Source organism: Cupressus sempervirens, chromosome 5 (assembly GCF_028749045.1).
Source record: "Cupressus sempervirens isolate cs-2001-9-10 chromosome 5, ASM2874904v1, whole genome shotgun sequence".
NCBI classification, from domain to species: domain Eukaryota; kingdom Viridiplantae; phylum Streptophyta; class Pinopsida; order Cupressales; family Cupressaceae; genus Cupressus; species Cupressus sempervirens.
In genome coordinates, this window is record NC_143122.1 from 257,294,585 (window position 1) to 257,300,912 (window position 6,328).

General features: G+C 33.2%; 1 pseudogene; it reads right to left on the reverse strand.

Moving 5' to 3' along the window:
- LOC149555514 (cyclin-A1-4-like) lies at positions 1–3,187 on the reverse strand (annotated as a pseudogene).
- Positions 3,188–6,328: the final 3,141 nt, after the last annotated feature.

A 6,328-nucleotide genomic window follows, 5' to 3' on the forward strand; every position in this document is an offset into this window, starting at 1 on the left:
TTATTGGTTTTCCAAGAACTGAGGAGAAATTGCCATTGGTGGAGACATGTTTGCCACACATTTGAACTATAAATACAAAAGAAAGATGCTGGAAATTATTGACCATGGGGGTGATAAATTTAGAATTTTAAATGCTAGAAGATATTTAGATACCTTGTGTTGGTGATACTTCTCCTTGACTGTAGTCAATGCACACCCTTTTCTATTTAGTTGTAAATTATGCAATGCATGAATATAGCCCTTCATCTCTGATACTTTATAGCCTGTGTAATGTTCTAGCATAGGATTCTGAAGATTGAGGACAATAAAATCCTGTTCAAATTTTAGTAAAGACAAGACCAAACAAAAAAATGACTTGATGGAATTTACATTACCCAAGGGCAAGTTCTAGGATCAAGAGTCATCCTTGCCACAAATACACCTAATGCAACTATCATTGATGGAACATAACAGAGAAAGTCATACTCAACAAGAGTGAGTTTAGCAAGACAATTGCCCATGAATTTGAAATGTAGAGATGGAACCTGAATGAAAAAAATTATGAATGTAAGAATAAAATACTTTTATATATTAAATAATTTTATCTACCACATACAACAAAAGAAAACTAGAATGTAAAGCTACCTTATATCATGTTTGAGTAGCATAGGCAAAGTGCCTATTTGAATTGAGAAGGGAAAAATGAAGAATGAGTACAACATTAATTTATCATGATTTTTCTATGGCTTATATTTGAATATATCAATGTTTTTATTTTTCATGTTAACTTCGATGAAAATAGTCACCAAGATTGCTCCACAAAAAACATAACCTAAGAAAGCTCTTAGTTGTTGGTGTTGTCAGATCATATCACAAATAAGTTAGGACATCAATCTCCATTTCTAACACCTATTAGTATTAAGATAAGGATAATTCTCATTTTAAGAATACCGTCCAAGAGAGATGTGACAAATCATCTTGCAATACAAAAGGAAAATTGTACCTCCTCCCTTGTGTAAGTATTATCTATAATGTAATAAGATTCTTCCACATGTGGAGCACAAATTTCTTCGTACTTCCTGAAAGTGACATCAAAGTATTAGTTAAAAACTGACCAAAGAAAAGAAAAAGAAAGAAAAGAAAATGTTACAGTAGGCAACAAGTAAACACGAGGCAAAAAGCATGCAAGTAACCCCAAGAAGCTGAAGCTTTTGTCCATTCACAACATTTGCAAAGAGAAACTGATCAATATAGGACACAATTAAGTAAAGTGTATCTAGCACAAGCTTGTACTCCTCGGCAACCTGTTACAACAATCTAATTTTGAATTGATTATATAAAATTAATTGCACAACTACAATATGGAAAAATAAATATATAGATAGCATGAAGAAATGTAATAAGCAACAAACCTCAACAAGCCAATCAACAAGCATGCCCCTCATATTTACATTGATCTCCTGTTGAATTGTTTGAATGTAACAAGGTAATGCTCACCATTTTAGCTAAAAAAGTAATTGATGACTATAAGTATTAATCAAAAGAAGCTTCAAGAAAATCTCATAAATTCACTCTAGCTTGACACATGAAAATCAATAACTTTTTTGCTTCAAGTACCTATATTACTTCATTTAACCTTAGAACATCAACAAAAAATTGCAATTTTTAGTGAAGATATTTATCAACTAAATCTAAATCTAGCAAACCACATAAAAACAAATTAATTCACAACTTCCTTTATAGAACATTGTAGATCCATCCACGGATCTACAGTTATATGCCTACAAATTTTTTTTTACAGCAATAAGCTAAAGTTGTTAAAAGCATAATACATCTAACAATAGTGAGAATTATACTAACAAGCATTAGAAAAGTGCATAGAAACAAATCAGCTCAATTGAACAATATAAATTTTTTGGACCAAGAATAAAAGATCACTATGAACAGAGCAGACCTATATAATGTGTAAGTTATCATAAATTTCTATGGCATAAGAATTACACATCTAAGGATCACCATGGTCCAAATCAATATCAATATAGTGAGAATGGCTTGAGCACCCCACACCTTCACGAGATTTGACTAGAATGGCAGGAACTCTTGACATTTGTAGAAGATCAAAATTGTGAGTAAAAAGTAGAAAGAAGAGAATTTGGAAAAATTTATCAAAATAAAAAACAAAACTCAATGAATTATATGTTTAGGTACTCTTAATTAGTTTACAAAATCCCAGTCAAATTACCTTGTTTTGAATTTTTCTTGAGCTCTCTTGATATGTGCTGATTTTGGAAAATTTGTTGCTTTAGAGAAGACACTAATGCCTCATTAGCACATGCTGAAGCATTTTCATTATTTGTTTTGGCTACAAGTTGTTTGCATTGTAATTGCACTAGTATATTTTTTGCAGTTGTAGTTAGATCTTTAGAATTAGCTTTTATATCCTACACGTTCTCTCCATTGCTCTTTTTTTCACCAATCCCAACATCATCATTGGAAGAATGATCCTTGGAATTGCAAGGAACAAGTATCATATCCTTTTCAATTTTTGCAACTTTGGTATCTGTATTGACATTTTGAATAATTCCTTGGCATTTTCCTTTGCTATTATTACCTAGGGATGCAGCCTAAGCTCATATCACAATACAAATAAATTATATATATCTAAAAGGAAAGAATAAACTATTCAACATACAATAGTGAGAATTTCTTCAAGTGAGAACATAGGAGATATGACACAAATAGTATCAGGTTCTCTTTAGGATATGAAAAATTTAAGTCCAGACCCCAGTGTGCATAGAATACTAAATTAAAGTAGAAATTTTCCATACAATTTAGACTACACTATCATTTCTCATCATCTCCTTGAAATAAAATGCAAAATATAAAAGTTAAAACCAACATAAGTATGCAAAATAAAATTCAGTTTTACCTTACATGTCCTAACTCTTGGCAAAGCCGGTTCTCCACCTTTATACATGTTAGTCACATCTCCAAGTACTGCTTGATGTTTAGCTGGACTAGTAGCATCATGTAAAGAATGCATGGTGGAATCCTCGGATGCTGGTCTTTTCCTCATCTTCCTTTGGCTCATCGGAGGAAAAGGTGGGGGTAGTTGGTTTTCACAAGAAATAATGTTATTGTTAGATGTGGACTTCACAACCCTAGCCTGAGTAATGCGAACATTATTAAGCTATTGTGGCCCAGTCATGGCTTGGTCACTTAAGCAACAGTGAAATGTACAAAGCCCGCCTCTTCTAACCCTGAATTTCTGAATAATGTTTGCACAGAAGATTCAAGTGAGAAAATTTGTCATGAAACATGACCTATTACTCCTATGAACAAATCACAAGCTGTAATTTGTAGGCACAAAATCTTGAAATGCAACTAAAATTAAAAAGTTTAATTATTATTGAATCAATATTGTGAGCTGAAACCAGTTGAAAACATAGTTAACGATATGGAAAACATTTTAAGAGGCTAAAAATGGATGTGCTTGTTAAATGTTGACTAACTTGAGAATACAATTTTGATCCAAGAATCTAAAACTAGTTGAGGTGTTAAGGGTACACTATAAACTAGTGAAAACAGAGAACAAAATTTAGTACAACAGTGAAAAAACCCACAACTAGGATTATAAGTAACTAGAAATATGTGCATTTTTATAGGAGTAACATTACAACTATTAGGTTAAGTTGCTCATTAAGATTCAGGGACAAACTTAGGTACCAAAATATGATTCATCATTTTTTTCCTCATTATGATTCATATGGATTCATGTGTATATGTATTATATATAAGAACATATGCATGAATTTCTAGGGATCTGCATAGAGTCACATTGGAATTCATATGGATTCATGTGGGGTTCAAATTTGACCTTGTGGGTTTGTCCGAATTCATAGATCACAAATCCATAGGGTCAAATCTGAACACTATGCAAATCTAGTACATACCAGTTCAAGAATCCAAACCCAATAGGGACCTAGATCTAGTCCACAAGCTAGATGCACAAATTTGGTAACATGGCTATTAGGACATGTAATGAGTATTGACTAGAATTTTCAACTCCAATATTATTCAACCCAAAGTAATGAGACTCAGACTCAACTCAGACTCAACAAGGGCAATTCAACTTGTGACCTAGCTTGGACTTGGTCATGACTCAGCAATGAATCAGTGAGTTAGGGTATATTAATTGAAAAATATTAGAGAAATATTATATATTTGATGATGTAGTAGTTCAGGGTCATGGGTCATTTTGACCCAGTAGGGGTAACTTGACTCACCGACCCAAGTGACTCGCGTGACTCGCGATGAGTGTCATTACTATGATTCGACCTATTGATAGAGCCAAGCCTCAACTATCTAGAGAACCTATGCTTCACATTAATATAGGGGCAAGCTTCATTGAAATACAACTATAATTGTGAGACCATAGTTACATCACCTTGGGGAATGGGGGGACAAGTTTCTGGGATGGGAGCACAAAGGGGCTTTAATTTGGGGACAGGGAGGGGACAATAGGGAATAGTGGTGAGGGACTGGAGGGGGTGTGTATATACATACATATGGTACTTAAAATAGTAGTTATGAAAAGATGTATTGCAATATAAGATACACAGATGTAAAAGAGTAAATACTTGAATATTGCTTTGAATTGGTACATCAAAAATTGAACATAAATAGTTGAATCAGAAAATAGTTAACACCAAGACATCCCCCATCCTCAATAGAGGTGGCAAAATATAGTGGTGTTGTTGAGGATGGGGAGACAGAGTCCCCAAGTCCCCGATACGTCCAAGTCTTTGGGACATGGGATAAAAAAGGGGGAGATGCATCCCCATGTTACTATGTGTGAGACTCTACGTATATATTAAAAGCTCCACAAATACCAATAAATATGAATGAATCTTAAAAAGTCCACCTAATAACTTTATGTATTTTAGGGGGGCTATTTTTCACCAATTGGTTAGAACTTCACAAATGTTCCTAAAATTACATTCTACAATTACAAAATTTTAAAAATAATATGTTACAATTTTATAAAATATGGATAAACTACTTAAGTTGTCAAATATACATTTGTTTTAGTAGTAATTTTCACGGTTTACCTCAAAAATTGTCTACATCTTGTATTTTATGCATTTTTTAGCTACAAACATACCCTCCCAAAATTCCTTTCATTTCTCTTATAAGTTGACTTGAAGATCTGACACTCAATAAAACAGATTAAGAAGCATGTGAAAACAACTATGTTACCAAATTCTTCCTTGGCAATCCCAAAGTTTGGTCTGGTTCTTGCAAAAATATGGTCCTTTTCATATTCTTGCAGAGGTTTGCCCAAATTCTATCAAACAAGCCCGGAACTAATTTTACCATTCTTATGGAAAATTAGCAAATCTGCGGTTAAGTTTTTTTCGGTATATTTTTTCCAATACAACCCTCCAATCCTAAAATAGATCATTAGAAAGGACAAATATATAAAATTATTTGCTACTGCATGCACACATCCAATGTAATTAACCTTTTCTGACATTCTTCTCATAACAATTCAGCTTTTGGCCTATTTTAATTCATAGTGTAATAATTTGACCGTTGTAGTTACTTAAGGGTGTGGTAATTGATATTGATCTTCCATCATTGTTTTAGGTAGAGGATGCTGCTAAACAAGCTTTGGGCCTTGATGGAACAAAATTGTAAAGGTTTTTCTTTGGGTTGAATATAACCATTATTGGTTCAATCTAGTTTAAAATCTTTCCACTAATTGAATGGAAAAGAAATTTTATTTGTTTCTACTTTTGTATTCAGGAGGGACATATCCATGAAAATTGAGTTGTCCAAGGTTAGACCAAAGAAAAAAGGTCCACCAGTTAAAATTAGTGGATGCAAAATTGAATATATTGGTAACCTTCCTCAAGTTGTTAAGGAAGATGATATCAGACAATTCTTCAAGGACTCTAAAATAGAGTCAGTAAGTTTAGCATCATATAAAATAGGGCTCCGCCGCTGCCGTGGTTTTGGACATGTATTCTTTGCTGATGATGAATCCCTGGAAAATTCCATGAAAAAAGATAATGTGAAATTATATGACAGGCCAATTAGGGTTGCTTATCTAGTCAAGAAGTATACTGAACCAAGCAAAGAGAAAAAGAAGGTTCAAGATGTTTAAAAGATGGACATGAGTTCAAAACTATAGTTAGATGAGTAGCACTCTTGTTCATTGCAAGGGCTAACAATGATATTGGACAAAGCAATTGGTGCATGATTGCTAGCATCAACCAAGTGTTTGGCAATATAAGGAATTGAAAAAAATTGTACAGAATTAAAAGTTTTTGATTGGGGCTGCAAG